Here is a 16,672-nt window from a genome sequence, read left to right as displayed (position 1 = left end):
GTGACAGTTCCATGGAGGATGGATCTAACCATGTAACATCTGGCAAGAAGGAGAACAATTCTGAAGGTCTTGGGTGGGAACAATCTCGAGAAGTTTGAGGACTGCCTACTTAGAAGGCAAATGTGACTGGAATAGTGAGAATGAGATGAGAATGAAAGGAAGTGTCTGGAAAGGCAGGCAGTGGCAGGACAGGACAAAGCCCTTTAGGCCACACGAGCTATTTGCACTTTACTGTAAGCAATGGGAAGCCGTGAGGAGGCTTACAGCAGAGATGATTGGCTTAAGTCCTTCTTTTAAGAACAAAACAAAGTAAAACTCATTATCTGCTGTGTGGCAAATGAACTGTAGCAATTGAAACAATCAGAGGGAAGTGCAGTGAGGCTGTTCTGTGATCCCCGGGTATTGGATAGCAGGGCTCAGAGTGGTAGTAGCCAGGTTGGGGAGGTGAGAGGGAGGAAGAACAGACTGCGCTGCTTGAGAGATTCTGGCAAATTCTTTGTTTTTATAAAAACAAAATGGACCATTAACCCCGCCATCCGTAAGCCAAGCAGATCTGAATCCGTTTATTCTTTATGTCTACTAATGTCTTATCCATGTTGATTGATCTATCCATTTTGACTTTCTTGACAGAATCATGTGTAGCAGAATGAAATGATTCTTGGCAGAAGCAGGAAGTAGTGTGAAGGTGCATACCAGAAAGGTGGAAATCTCTTGATTAGATGGGTGGTCCAGGATACTTGGTCGGGACCAAGTGCCACCCGATTCTACCCCACAAGCCTAGGCTGACAAGTACCAACCATGAATTAAGAATGGGAGTCCCATGTTCTTCTCTGATACTTGTGTACAGGTGACTGCAACTCTTATTGGAGTGAGTGGGGAATACCCCACTTTGCTTGGATTTGAGGGCTGCCTCCCTTGCAGGGCCCAGGGGTTGTGCACCTTGCCTGTGGGACTCACCAGGAAAAGGTGGTTCTGGAGGACAACTTCCCAAGATTCTGACCTGCAGGTTGCTTAGCCGGTAGCCCCCCAACAAGCACAGCATAGCAGTCTCCACAAGGAGACACATAAAGATTTCAGTCTGAAGCTGTTTGGTAATCTGGTACATGTATACTTTTTAAAATGCTCAACATGTGCTTTTTAACTCACTGATTAAAGACAAGGGTGAACACAGTAACATTTCACTTAGTATTGTTTGAGAACATGGCATTCCAGGCATTTTTCTTATCTGCCTTCAAATGTCAATACAACCCTGATGTGGTGAGATGCTGTGAGCACTCAGGAGAGCAGACATTCTGAAGCCAGTGGGCATCTCAAACAGCGTCTGTAGAGGACAAACTTTCCTTGCCAGACCAGGGCCGTTCTTAGGACCATCAATTGCAATTTTTTTTTTTTTCAATTGCAATTTTCTACTGTAATGCAGTGATACATGGCAATCCAAGCTCAATGAACTGGATGATTGTGGGAACTCCTAGATTCTCTCGTTTTCTCCTTGCAGAACAGACATCTGTAGAGTGTTTGGCATCATCAGCACCTATGAATGGCACCGAGGGGCACAGCGCAAGCAGGCAGGTGTCACCCTTCCCAGCACCAGTCCTTCTTAAGAGACTGATGTTTTTAAGGAGCTAGTCCTCAGATCTTGGGAAGCTGCATGATTAGCTGGTTAGCTGGGCTGCCGTTCCTGGAAGCTGAAGTCTTGGAAGCTGTGTTTCTGTTTTCTGACACATCCGAGTGGTGAGCAGTACATGTGATTCACTCATAATTGGGTGTTACTCATCCAAACAACCTGTTGTTTTTGATCTTGGTCTTTTATCAACCACTTTTAGCATCTGGGAGGCTGAGAGAACAAAGAGAATGCAACATCCTTTCCAAATCGTTCAAGCAGATGCCAAAGGAAGAGATCAGAGTGGAGCAGTCCAGGTACCCTGTGTTCTATAAAACAATGTCAGTGATACCTGATTTGCTGGTCCTCCACCCCTGGGCAGTGCCGTTCTCTCCCAGGCACACATGCATTGCAGTACAAATTCCCCCAAAACTGATTTGTGTGCCAAGATCCTGGCATATAGTTGAAGGTAACATCATGGAATCTTGGAGGAATCCTGCAACCCTGCCTTCTTTTGTGACATGTAATTGTCTTGCTTCAGCATTTGGGACAAAACACATCCAATGCCGTCATTTGCCGTTTGAAAAAAATGGTGTCTTTCTTCTGGGCCCCAGATTCCTGCCATCATTGGTTTATATATAGAGCATACTGATGGATGCCCCTGTTGTGGACAGCTGTGAAGCCTGCGACAGTTGGGCTGCAGGCAGCACATGGACACAGTTCTGCAGACAGGCAAGAACCCAGAAATGTAAGTGGGAAGGTCAGGGCTGCCTTGTGAACCAAAACAGATGAGAGAAGAACCAAGACAACCTCCGCACTCTGCCTGCTATTGGCTCCCTTCCTTTGGGGAAAACCTTGCAGTATTTTGTATCTATTTTACACATGGATACAGGTAATTCTTCATGTTTTAAAGTTAAAGGTCAAGGATTGTTATTGTTTGTGTCACACCAAACAGAGCAGGATTGGCTTCTTCCTCTGCATGGATGTGGTGCTTGGTTCCGTGAGCCACAAACACAGCAGGTGTCAATTGAAGGAGAGGAGAGCATTGGGGATGGATCAGAGGATGCTTGTCCCACACAGGGGAAGGTCAGCACTGCCCAGGGCCATTGGTTGTGCATGACCTAAAGACCGTCTCTTGTCCCTTGTGCTTCACATGGATCAGGCACTGCGCCTGTCCTACCGAGGGTGCTTTGTCAAAGGCTTTGTAAACTTCAAAGAGAGTGATGTCATTGCTGACCTACGTTTCTGAGGTGCCTGAGGGCCGGTAAGACCTTTACTTTCTCTGGGCTCATGGCTTATAGGATCCATCAGAACGTCCTTAAAGAGGGTCACAATTTGGTCAGAGGGTCAAGAAAAAAAAACTTTAAAAAGTTTTAGGAAGTGCTGTGGCAGATAGATTAAGCCTCTGTCTGCTGTTTCCACATCCTCTATGGACACTGGTTTAAGTACCAGTTGCTCCACTTCTGATCCACCTTCCTGTTATTGCCTAGAAAAGCAGCAGAGTTCTCCAGTCCTTGGGCTCCTGCTCTCATGTGGGAGACCCAGAAGAACCTTCTGGCTCCTGAATTCTGATCGCCTCGGCTCGTGCTACTGAAGCCATCTGGGGAATGAATTAGTGGATGGAAGAACTCTCTCTCCTTCTCTCTGTAACTTTGCCTTTAAAATAAAAACAAAATAATACAAACAAAAAAACTCTCAATTAGCCAAAGCCATAAGCAGACAATATCACAAAACAATCAACAAATGAAAAATTAAGACAAAACACATATTTTTGAAACCCTGAATGAACCACCATCCCTCCATTCCTTCCACCCTCTTGCAATCCCAGTGTTTTATTTCACTTCTTATTTCAGAGTTCCCTTCTTCCTTTGTGGAAGTTCTGTGTTGGAGATCATTACTGTGGCATGCCTTATTGGTACTCCCAGAAGGTCTCTGTTTTGAAGAGGCAGGAGCATTGTCTGCGAACCACAGTCACTCAGTGAATGCTTCCTGAAGAGCTTTCTGAACATGGGGTTTCATTTGTGGAGAGAAAAATGCTTGCGTTTAACTTCTGCCTCCTGATCCTTGGTTGACAGAAACCAGAAAACTGCTCGGTTTTGTGTGTTTACTTCAAAATACTCCATCTCTGCCAAGTGCCGGATTGCTCCGTTCTGTATGTGTGCTGCCCCATTATCAAGCCTTGGGTTTCCTTGCTTCCTGAGTTGGCTGATGCGTGTGTCCCAAAAAGCAGATTCTCAAGTTGCATTCTGATAGGCTGACCGGGATTTCTGCTGGGTTGCCAAATGCCAAAGCCTGAGGGATTTGATCAAAACTCTCCTTGCTGTATGTTTGCTATTTTGGAAGCTGCTTCATGCAGTTTTATTTGAGGGACAGTGTGAAGAGGGTGGGTGTAGAAGTGGATGAAATCTTGGACTATTTCACTTAAGTTTTTGGTGATTCAACTTCTGGTCCTTTAAGAGAATCTGTTGAGCCATAGATTCTAAATCCATGACGTTGTAGACCTTTACATGACAGCTGATCTTTTGACTGACTGTGGGCTCACCCCGATGGTTGCTTATAGCTGAACCTCCATCCTGCTAAAGAACAGTAACCACAGTGGGGTGTGGTACCACAGAATTCATGATGATACTTGGCAGTGTGAAGGAGAATTGGTTTTACTAAAGGAGCAGGTAAGTAAATTCTGGGAGTCCCACCCTCCTGTCCATTCTCATAGACCCTGGTCTAGGTCATTGCCATCTCCAGCTGACCACAGTGGCTGTTTCTTGCTTTCTTGGATTTCAGCTATTTCCTTTTCCAATCCAATAGCATTATCTCCCCAAGCAGTGGAGTCACTATTCATCTTTCTCCTACTTGCACGCTGAACTATTACTCCCCATTTTACTGTTCTGAAACAAACTTTTTATTTTATAATGACTTAAGAGGACAGAGGTAAAACTTGTACCTGCTTCCCCCATGGCTTAAAATCAGCACGGGATATCTGGTATGATAATGAAACAATGCCTATATGTTGATATTGGTAAAGATCAAATGGGATTCACATTCCTTCCTATGTAGGTCCTTGGTCTGCCCCCAGGGTGACATTCCTCAGATTGTCCTGGGCTTCTCAGGCTTGTGACAATTTCTCTTCCCCTTTGTGTTTGATGACCTTAGTGGTTGGAAGGCTGGATGTCCCTCTACTAGGGTTTGTCTGATCTTTTTCCCTCTCCTGAGAGCACCTCCTCTAGGCGTGACCACCTGCTAGCTGCTGTGAAGTGTGCCACGTCTCTAGTCACTCTTTGTTCCCTCCTGGGAAGCAAACTGCTCCATGAGGGTGGAGAATTGGCATAGATTATCTATCTAATTTTTTTCAATATTACATTCACCCATGGATATTTCATTGGTACTTTTAGCTGTAATTCGGTTCTCATTTACTTTATGTCTCAAATAATTCCAGCTTTTGCCAGTGTGAGCTTCTTCAGTCGGCTCTCTATTCCTCTGACATACTTTTCACTGTGAAGTTTCAATGTGTGTTCTTGAACACTTCCTTCCTTCCTAATGGTCTGAGATACAGGTGTTTAAATCCTCAAGTCATAAGTGGATGGTACGGAGAGTGGGAACTTAATCCATTACAGTGTTCAGAGGTGGGCCCTTTGGAGAGTGATTATGGTTAGATTGGAACACTAGGGTGGAGCCCACGACTGAATCCTGCTGGCTTTATAATGAGAGAGTGACCTCAGGGACAGAGACACACATGTGCTCATCACACATGTTACACCTTGTGTGCCCTGGGTCCCTCCCAGCATTGTTTAAACCAGATGAGATCCATTGACCTTGTACCTGCAGAACCAAGAGCCAAAAATAGACCTATTTTCTTTACAAAGTTAGCCTGCATCAAGTATTACATTATAGTTAAAAAAAGTTAACTAATACAGCAGAGAAATGTACCCTGGCATAGGCCTAGAATCAGGAGAGTGTGAGTCCTCTCCAGAGAGGTAAGGGGATGGCTTTGTAAGGGCCAAACTTTGGGAGTTTGGATACCTAGCTCCACCTGCTGCTTGGGTGTGATTTTCAAACCTGTCAGAAGCTTCTGTGTGGGTCAGGAGAGGTATAAAAGACAAAGGAGAGTGGCTTAGCTCAGGTGGATGGGCTGGGTGTGAGGATGCAAGTTGGGCAGAAAGAGAGCCAGAAGGAACAAAGATTTCCAACAAGAATGCCATTCCCAGCTAACTACGTTTGCAATGCTGCAGGGACAGTTAGCAGCAGAATTCAGGTGGTTGTACCTGAAAAGCACCTGTATACTGTTGGCTTCTCCCCAGCACCCAAGTGTATTTTTTGGTTTGAACAGGATGAGTGACACATGGACCAGACCCGGAGCCTACCCAATATGGAGCTGAACCCTGTGGACCTTAGCCCAGACCAGCTTTTCCAAAATGTAAGAATGAGAAGTAAATGCCACTATGATTGTGGAGTGTTTGTTACTCAATAAAAGCTGACTAATGTACTCTGCTGCACCTTGTCACTGCCCAAGTGACCACTGCGCAAAGCACATCTCCCCTGTTCCTGGTATACAGCAAGTACTGTCCCACAGGATCCATTCCATGTGTATCCTGACCTGTAAGCTTTTGGTCTTTCATTTCCAGTTCTCTCTGGTCTGACTCCTGTGGTCTCTGGACTCTTGGAGGTCTGCAACATGCTTTGGATTTTGAGCGCTCTAAATTTTGGTCTTCTACTTCCCTCTTCCAAGACTTGCATCCCCTACCTGCTCCTTGTTTCCAAATTCCTGCTGCTTATCTGAAGACAGCTCAGATGCCACTGTACTGTGAAGCTTCGCTTGCTCCTCTCTTTATGCCTCTTTGGCACATCACAGAGGGTGCTGTTCAGTGCTCATCTCTTGACACTGTAGCTGACTGTGTCTGGGAGCTGGCCTAGGTGGATCGCTTCAGCGAAGAGACGATTTTATTTAGGCTTGTGTCCCTCATATGTAGGTCTAACTCATTTCCTGGCACACAGTAGATGCTGCAAACAGATGTCACGAGTAACTGGAGAGTCATTTAGCAACACCATGAACTAACTTGTGGAGGCCAATTAACTCAGAGGTCATGTTGCAAGCAGTGGTGCTGAGATTCTCAGAGTAGCTTGGCCAGGAAAAGAGTTATGCTTGGCAGAACATGTATTGAAGATTCTGGCTGCTCTGTTCCAGAGCAGATGGCAGGCAGCATGGTGCTGTAGCTGGGACATGGGACTAGAAAGCAAGAGAAGCAGCCCTGGCCCTGTCACCAGCTTAACCTTTCTGTTTTAGAACTTCAGGAACTGTTGTGCAATGAAGTTCTTGTAGTTTAGAATCTGATCAGCTTCTCTGGACTCTCACTCTGCTGTTGTGGCATTCTTCAGGAGTTTGAAAAGAGGAGAGCAAGGGGAACTATCCCCTCCCTGTGGGCAGGGAGTGTGGTCTTCGCCAATTGTGGTTCTAGCTAATTTACTGGATAAAGATGAGATCACAATTCAAGAACTTAAAACTGACTTATCACTGTTTCTCATGGTTTGTGTGTGTAGTGGGGGTTGGGAACAGGGAGTTGACTGGGCAGGTGTTGCCCAGGGTCCCTTGCGCAGGTGCAGTCAGCAGTTTTCTGGGGCTATGACTGATGTGCAAGATGCCACACCACCTTGGCTGGCAGTCCTTGAGGGCTGTTAATGGGGCTGTCATCAGAGCATTGGTGTGTGACCTGCACCTCTCAATCTATGGTAGCTGTGCTTTGTGTTGGAGCAGCAAAAGGGTAAAAATTATTCATGACCCAGGCAAGGGCTGTGGGGCCTCTTAGCACCTTAACCTCAAACTTCCCACAGCAACATTTTTGTACCATTCTTTTGGATGAGTGAGTCACCAATGAGGGGTCACATTTGAAAAGAGGGAGCCCACATTTGGCAAGGGGGATGTTGAGGTTTGGAATTGTCTTTAGCACATACTGCTGTTACAATGTACTGAGGTAGGGATTTTGCGATGGAGGAATCATCTAAGAATGGAAAAGTCCGGGTGAATATATCTAGACATTTTGGGATTCCTTGGGCTACCTTTTTTTTGGAGGGTGTGTGGGGGAGATTTACTTAATTGAAATTCAGAGTTACAGAGAGAAAAGGAGAGAGAGAGAGAGCTTGAGAGCTTGAGTGTGAGAGAGAGTGCTCTCATTTGCTGGTTTGCTCCCCAAATGGCCTCAACGGCCAGGGCTGGATCCAGGTTGAAGCCAGGAGCTTAATCCAGATCGCCAATGTGGGTATAGGGACCTAAGTACTTGGGCCATCTTCTGCTACTTTTCCAGGCCATTAGCAGAGAACTGGATCAGAAGTGGAGCATCCAGGATATGAACCAGTTCTATGCCACACCAGTCCTTGGGGAGTGGGAGTTATCTGAAGACCAAGTGTGTGAAAGTTAGATCACATCTTGTTTTTAGTCTAGCATCTGTCTGAGGTTCAGTTTCAGTTGTTAAAAAATAATCATGCTTTTCAGGGTAGTGTCACACTGGGGATGGGGATAGACAACACAGCCTCTGAGGACATCCGAATGCTGGGTGTGTGGCTGCCAGGCCACCACTGGCTTGTGACAGCAGAGACCCAGTGTGGAGTTGGCTTGACCTTCAGAAGGAGGTCCTCTCCTCTGTGGGGATAGTCTGGGAGTACATAGATTGCTCACAGGGCAGCTTTCTCCAGACAAGCGTGCCCTGTGAGCTTCATTCAATTCCCTCACTGGCCTAGAGGATCCTTCAAAGAGTCCTTGGAAAACCTGGTATTAAAAGGCAAAGATCCATGCCCAGCTTTGTCATAATGCATGTTTCTGGCGGGCTTTTTGAGGAATCACTCTATTCACCCCTTGGCATCTCATTAACTCAGTTTTCCATGTGGAAACTGGGTCCATTGGCACAGCTTGTAGCACTTGGCTCAGTTCCACAACCTCCACCTTTTGGTTTCTCATGAACTGAAAGGAAGATGCTAGCAAAGACCCGTTACTTCGAAAAGCCCAAAAACCATTTTCACGTCCTGTTGGTTGTCATTCAACATGTTGGACTGACATGTTTTCCTTGTCTCTGTATTCTTCCTGTTGCCATGGTTGCACATGGAGGCTCTCCACAGGGTTCAGACGTGGGTAGCAGGAGTAGCAGAGTGTCACCCTGTCCCACTGACAGCTTCCTTGGAGGAGACTCCAGGAGACTCCGAATGGCTCTCCCTTGGCTGTTTGGAAGAAGTTTTGTCCCTAACAGGGAGAAGGCTGTCTCCTTCCCTTCTGATGGATGGGTGGCCACGCTGCAGGCAGAGGAGGTGACTCACTGCAGAGGTCAGGCCAAACCAGGAGGGGGGAAGACTTGGCAGCTTACCCTGCATGGGGCTCTGTGCCAGGGCTGGGCTTGTTCGCGCTCCTTGTCTGCTTTTGATCTGTGGGGTCATTTGGTTCCATGGCACGTGTCCCCAGCTGTCTCCTCCTGGAGGCATAGAGAGATTGGGTGGGGACAATCCAGGTTCAAAGGGTGTCATAAATTTGGCATGATCTGATTTTCCTTTTTAGGCACTGCACTGTGTGTGTGTGTGTGTGTGTGTGTGTGCGTGTGTGTGTGTATCTAGTGGAGGCCTGGGAACTGAATAACGCAGGAACTTGTTGGCTGCCTGGCCGCATGTTGTTGGCTCCTGGGGTGCGAATATCAGTGGAAAAAATTGCAAAAGCAATAACTGCTCAGCTATGAGGGCAACCTTCACTGTGCCTCTTCCCTCTCCTGGAAATTGCAGCTGCGCTTTCTCTCTTGAGAATAACCAAATGGCACGGTTCTCACTGGAGCATTGTGACTGTGGCTAGTCCCTGGTGTGGGCGAGGGGTAGGAGGAGGCTCAGGGACAGCGAGAGTGGCTCTTTCTCAAGTGACAAGAGCCAAATAGTTCTGAGGTCCTGGGCCTTCCATGACAGATTCTGTCTTGAATTTGAGACAGACACTTGGGTGCAAGTAGCTTTTAAGGAGAGGACCCAAGGGAGAAGGAGCAAGAACAGACAGGGTGAGGCAGGAGAGGACAGAGAACCAAAATGGTTGGAGCTCCGGGCAGCACTGAGAACGGTCCTGGAAGGAGGAGGGGCTGGGTTGTACAGGCTCAGGCTGACAGGTGTTTTCCCTGGAATTTCTAAAGACCCTTTCTTTCCCCAGGTGGATTAAAAACTTTCTGTGTGGAAATAAACTGATCTCCATCCATCTCTCTTCCCCCTTTGGGACTCCTTCGGAGTTTGTGTGCTTTGTGATATTGTTCATTAGTTTTTGTGCTTCAGTGTATATAATTTTTATTGATCTAGCTTCAAATTCACTGGTTTTGTTCAGTGGGGCTCAGATCGCTGACGAGAACATGGGAGGAATTGATCTCTTTAAATTGTGTTTTGCATTCTTGACATTCACATTCAAGCTTTCTTGACTCTCCTCTGAAATCCACTGTTAATGAGTATTACTCACTTTTCCCATCAGCTTTTTAAGTGCACCAGTGATAGTTATATAAAGTCCGTGCCTGCTACTTTCAACGTCTGAGTCATCTCGAAGTTTCATTCTGTTGAATGTTTTATCCCTCTACATGAATGCATGTGTGTTGATTAAAAATACCTGCAGACATTGATTGAAGAAAAAAAAAACAGTAGGGACTGAAAATAAATAGTATTTACACCAGGAAATGGCAACACTTCTTGCACCAGGCTGCTGGCAGGAGAGGTTGAATAATTCTATTCCGGAACTTAACTAGGGCTTGATTCTGTTGTCGCCATCATTCCCTTCAGTGAACCACAGGCTGCTAATTCCTGTGTTGGTGGGATGAGACGATCTTCCGCTCACGGTGGGAGTGGAACCCCTGCAGGGTTGTCGCAGTGTTCCCGTCAAACTCTCAGCTTCCGGAAGGGCTTGCATGATCGGTTTCTCCAAGACCTTGTTCCTCTTCCAGTTATATTCTCTGTTGCTTGCTTGCTTGCTTGCTTTCTTTCTTTCACTTGGGTCACAAAAGAGGGCTGGGAGCATCCTGGTGTTCCTTCCATGTGGATGGCAGAGGTTCAAGTACTTGAGTCATCACTTGTTGCCTTCCAGAGTGCATTAGTAGGAATCTGAATCAGCCCTCTGATTTGGGATGCGGGTGTCTCAGGCGGCAGCTTAACCACAGTGCCACAACATCCAGCCCACAACTGACATCAGTCTCTTGGTACCCATCCTGGGCTCCCATGACACTTGATATCCTGCCCCTTGCCCCCTTCCCAGGACTGGTCCAGTGAGCTGTGATGGTTCAGATTCTTCCTAAAATCCTCGACTAACTCAGAAATAGCTGTCTTGTGGCTGTCCTGACAGCCTGGTACCAGGCCTGGAGCAGGCTGAATGGAGCTGGGATGGTCCCCCAGAAGTCCAAAGGCACAAAGACTCCAAGAGAAGATGCCCACAGATCCACTTAGTGCAGAAAAGCCAAAGTCAGAACAGTCCATGTGTTCACATGATAATCCAAAAGTTTAGTAATAAAATGATCCTGTGCATATAAGCACACATACACAGCACACACACGGAGATGGTAACAGTGTTTGTACTCCAGGGTGGTTTCTTGTTGCTCTCAGATGTCCTGGGCTCTGGGGGAAAGAGCCTATGCTGTTGACCAGCCAGAAGAAAAGGGCATGAAGCCTTGTCACTTTGGTTATCCCAGCTGACAGCTCACTCATTGCCAGGCACATGAGGGGCATGGTCCTGGACCACCCTGCCAACTGACCACAGCATCTGTGCCAAACCCCACACAGCACTGTCCCTGTGGGATCTCTGTCTTGGTCACCAGAAGACCTTGTAGACTTCTTTTAGAAGGGGAAGATTTCCAACCCTGGCTCGGCTTCCAGTCCACAGCCTGGAGCTGAGTCTCAGAGCCAACCACTCTCCTTTGCTCACCTGATGGTCTCTCTTAGCCAGCCCTGTCAGAGGCCTTAGAAGCAAATGAAGTCCTGATACTTGCAGCAAAAAGCATGAACTTAGAGATCTAGTAGACTTCAGGCCCACTTATCCATAGCATCAACTCATGGATAACTGTACAGGTGGTTTTTCTTTCCTTTCATTGCTTGCCTCACTTGTCTTCTGTGCTTACCGGATGACTTTCCAAATAAATCGCTCTCTTCACCTCAAGGTCAATGCCAGAAGATGCACATGAAGGCAATGGCTTAGAGCCTCTCCTGGTGTGAAAAGCACTGAGAGAGACAGTGCAATGGCCTTGTGATCCAAAGTTGAGCATGCAAAATCCCACCTTCCTAGAAAGTGATTGCTTATACCTTTCCCGAAGAGGAAAGACTACTGGTCTTGAAAATATCCAAACAGGCCTGAGAAGACCTGGAATGCTCTGCTGTACTCCCTCTGTTCTGTCACAGTCCAATGGGCCATCCACAGCCAGTTACTGACAGGGTAAGAGAAAGTTAATTTCAGGCTTCAAGAAACCTGGAATTGTGGCATTCAGGTTTTTGCAGATTGTGAAAGAAACAACCTTGAACAGAGCAACTTAAAACAATGACATTGCTTGTTTGGGCATGGCCAATCAGGGCTGACTCTGTTTCTCCTGTGACATCAGTCTGAGCACCTTGAAAACCATAGATTGGCTCTTTGATAACCCCAGTGTCTGGAAGACATAAGCAGCTGGGTGGGCCCGGGCCTACAGAAGTTTCTGGGGTGCCTCTCTCTTCTCTGTGGTCTCTCTCTTCTGCATGATGATGGTAGGGCAGCCCAGCTTCTGGCTGCTTAGAGCTCCAGAGGTGCGTGTTGAGAGGAGAGAGAGAGAGAGAGAGAGAGAGAGAGAGAGAGAGAGAGAGAGAGAGAATGAGAATGAGAGAATGCGTGAGTGCAATCCTGGTGGAAGTTATATGACATTTTATGTCTTGGCCTAGGAAACTGCATAGTATCACTTGCAGTGTATCCTGTTGGAGAAAGTTACAAATGTCCACCCATGTTTGGCCAACTTTAGCCATGCAATCTGTCACACAGATGTTTGCTTTTAGGTTGGTTGGTGTGATGCTCTTCACAGTGCAAAGCTGCTTGTCTGCCGTGAAATGCTCATGCAGTCCCAAGAGAGCCTGCACAGAGAGGAAACGCCAAGGGGTCTGGCTGGATCAGGGCTGGGTTCAGTTTCTTCTGCCCAGAGCTTGATCTGCTTTCTGGCCCCTGTGCTTGCATGAGTGCAGGCAAAGGCCTTGCTGTGGCCGATGCTGAAGAGACAGGAAGATTTTCCCTTTGTGCAAGAGAAAGAGAGAAGATGAAGCCGTGGCCAGGAACTAGTTCCCTGCCCAATCTCTGGGAATGTTGGGATCCTCAGTGGAGAGCCAAAGATAGAAGATAAGGGAGGGGCTGCCCTTGTGGTACAGTGGGTTTAGCAACTGTCTGCAATCTTTGCACCCCATACTGGAGTGGCAGTTCAAGCCCTGGCTGCTCCACTTCCAATCTAGCTCCTTGCTAATGTGCCCGGGAAAGCAGCAGAAGATGACCCAGGTGCTTGGGTTTCTGGAAGAAGCGCCTGCACTCATGTGGCAGCCCTGGTTAGAGGTTGATCCTCTGGCTTTAGCCCAGCCCTGGATGTTGTCACCATTTGGGAGAAATGAATCAGTGCATGGAGGATGGCTTTCTCTGCTTCTGCCTCTTTTATTGTTTCAAACAAAACAAAACAAAACAAAGAGTACTTGTGTGTTTGTGTGGATTCTGAGCACAAGCAGTGGGTGGCAAGGTCTAGGCCATGAGGTACGGTGCAGGAGTGGGTCATGTGGAGGGGATGTTGTGGGGACAAGGGATGGGAAAGAATGTGAAAGAGAAAAGGAGAGAGAGAAAGGGTGGCACAAAGGAAGAAGAAGAGGAGGTGGTAGAGGAGAGAGTGGAAAAGGAGAAAAGCTCCAAGTCTGGGTACTTTTGGGAGAGTAAATATAACAGAGAAAAACAAGATATCCGGAGAGTTATATAGTAGGGAATAGAATTTTAAGTAAAGGAAAGAATAGCAAAATATAAATATTTAAAAATACATTACCCTCAGGAAACTTCAGTGGAAGCATTATTCTTCAATTCTGTCTGGGAGATGAGGGCCAGGCTTTAAGGTCTAAAGATGACTCAGTTTTATTTGGGATATTTATATTCATCTATATAATCTGATAATATTTTTTAAAAATCAAAGTAGGACCTTATTCTATATATCATTTTATGACTTTTTTATTAGCAGTGTGTGTACAACATGACCGCTGATGGTCACATAATATGAGAGTGTGTGAATGGGCCATGATTTATTTAATTCATTCTCCATTCCATTTGAATTCTATTTTTTTCTGACTTTCCTAAGCAATATAGCAATGAATAACCTTGTAAGTAAATTTCCATGGACAAATATGATGATGAATATGTAGGATGATTTTGTTCAGATACATTTATTGAAGTAGATTTACTGGATCAAGGCGAACAGAAAATATTAGAGCTTTTAATACCCACTGTTGGTCTGCTGCCTAGAAGGGCTAACTACTCTCCTTCTGTGAGTTTAGGTGCTGTTGATTCTAAACTACATTTCCTTTTGCTGTGGCTAAGGATGAGTCAGCTACAATATAGATTCCAGGAAGGGCAGCAGCCTTCTGTCTCTTTCCATAGCATAGACCTTGGCATATAGCAGACTTTCAACTAGTATGAACAAATGAGTGAATGATTGGTTGAGTGGAAGAATGAACAGATGAATTTGGGCCCTTGTGGGCAGGGCTGTAGTGTGATGTCAAGAGCAGGGTGGGTGCCTAACACAAAGTACTCTCAGAAAGTTGGTCTTAGCCCAACCACATTGCCAATTGGGAATCAGTAGTCCCGGCTAAGAAAATAGACCAAGAGTTGGAGAATATCTAACCCCATAAGAAGTCTGTTGTCTTGAAAATGGGTTGTACTTTCTGGAGGATTATCTCCCAATCCTCTCTTCACCATTCCTCCTAATGATTCCTGATAAGTTTCTCCTGGGGGTACCAAATCTTTTAAATATCCTTTTCTTTTTAGACAAATGGATCAAGTAACCTGTTGAACTTTTGAAACTCTGTACTGTCGAGACTGAAGGAGACAGGGGTGGGAGGCTAGATGCACTGAGCCCAGAAAACAAAAATCCAGGTAAGCTGAGAGCCTTGGATCTTTAAAAAAAAAAAAAAAAAAAAAAAAAAAGGCAGATGCTCCTACAATGAAGAACCTGACCCTCTATGTTGCCCTGGTCCCAGCCATCCAGGACAAGCATCCAACAACAGAGCGCTAGTTTTTATTATTTTAATCCTCTCCATGTTGTTATCAATTAGGTGCATTTTTTTTCCTATTCAGGAAACTGGAGCTGGGAGAGGGAAGGTAGCCTTCCTGATGTTGTATGGCTACCAGCAGTCCATCTGACTTGAGAAATGTATGCAGTCTTGCGCACTGGAAACATCCACCCTGAGCATAGCTGGCCCTCTGTGCAGTGTGCAGAGGCAAAGCCTGATGATGCTCTGTGTCACTTGTGTTGCTGATTGCCAGTTGCCTGTCACAGCTGAAGCACAGCTGCTCTGACGCTCAGGCAGTTGGAAGCCAAGGATGCCCAAGAAATTCCTCAGGGGTCCGCCCAACAAGGTGCAATAGTTCAGAGAAGACACTGTGTGTGAAACTTCTAGAACTAGAAAATCTTGGCTCAGTGAGGGAGTGGCTGATGAAACAAGGACACTGGTCAGGCATTGCTGCATCTGAGGCCAGCAGAGGATGTCTAGTATCATGGAGGGCAGAACAAATTGGACAGTTTCCCAGCCAAGCATTGACAGGAAGTATCTGGGCAAATGGAGATTCCAGGTTGGACTCTGTTGGCCAATGGACCTTGGAAGGATTTCTGCATTCTCAGAGCAATGAAATCAACAGTATTTAAGAATTATTGACACTTAAGCAGTGTCTTTGGAGCATGCTCCACATTGGGGACTCTGGGATGACATTGGGGTGGCCAATCCTAATCCTGGTACTAAGGTGGTTGGAATGCTGGGTGTGGCTTCTCTCTTTCCCTGCCTCACTCTCTCTTAGACACAGGAAGAAGAAAAAGAAAAATTGTATTTCTTGACCCTTTTCGCCCTAATCAGTGGTCCACTTGGGCATGAATGCTTCTCAAGTATGTAAACACCATAAATACTAATAATAATATAAGGAAGACTTGTTGCGTCAAATTCAAAATCAAATCCTCAAACAGAAAAGGGTGCTAGTTGGGAGAGGCTATACATTTTTTTTTTTTTTAATCTTTGGTTCATCCAAGGCATGGATCTGGCACTTGAGTTGGCCAGGATTTATGTAAAGCCATTCCTCAGTATTTGTAAGGGATTGGTTCCAGAACACTCCTGATACCAGAAAAAAAATCTGTGAATATTCAAGTCCCTTATGAAAAATGGTGCAGTATTTGCACATGACCTATGTACATCTTCCTGTATATTGTATCTTTTATTGATTTTTAAAATTTGAAAAGAGGAGAGAGAGAGCACGCCCATCTACTGTCTTATTTCCTGGGTGCTTGCGATGAAGCTGGTGTTGGGGCCGAAGCAAAGAGCCAGAAACTCAATTTAGGTCTCCCATCGGGGTGGCAGGGACTTAACTACGTGAGCTACCACCAGCTGCTTCGTCGTGTAGGCACTAGCTGGAAGCCAGAATCAGGATCCAGAGCCTAGGGCTGAGCCTCGGTAATTTTTCCGTGTCTTAATGGCATTCTAATGGCTTGACCAAATGCCCATCCTCTTTGTGTATTTTGAATTATCTCTAGATGACTTGTAATACCTAATGGTAAAAACTATGGGAACAGGTGTCACAAGGTACTCTCTAGAGAACAAGAAGACAAACATCTATACATGATTGGTACGAGTGTAGTTTGCATCCCCAAGTATTTTTGATCTGAGATTGGTTGCCTCTGGATGCAGCTCCATGAACACAGAAAGCTGACCGCGCCTCTTGGGAAGTTCTTGGTCTGAGAGGAGACAGACTGCTCCTTTGGCACACGCACTTGCTCTGTCCTTTCAAAACCCATCCCTTTGATCCTCTTTCCATGCTTCCCAGCAAGGCCAGTGGCAATGGGAAAGTGAATTCGCTCCAAT

Source organism: Ochotona princeps, chromosome 22 (genome assembly GCF_030435755.1).
Source record: "Ochotona princeps isolate mOchPri1 chromosome 22, mOchPri1.hap1, whole genome shotgun sequence".
NCBI classification, from domain to species: Eukaryota; Metazoa; Chordata; class Mammalia; order Lagomorpha; family Ochotonidae; genus Ochotona; species Ochotona princeps.
This window is presented reverse-complemented; position numbering follows the sequence as displayed.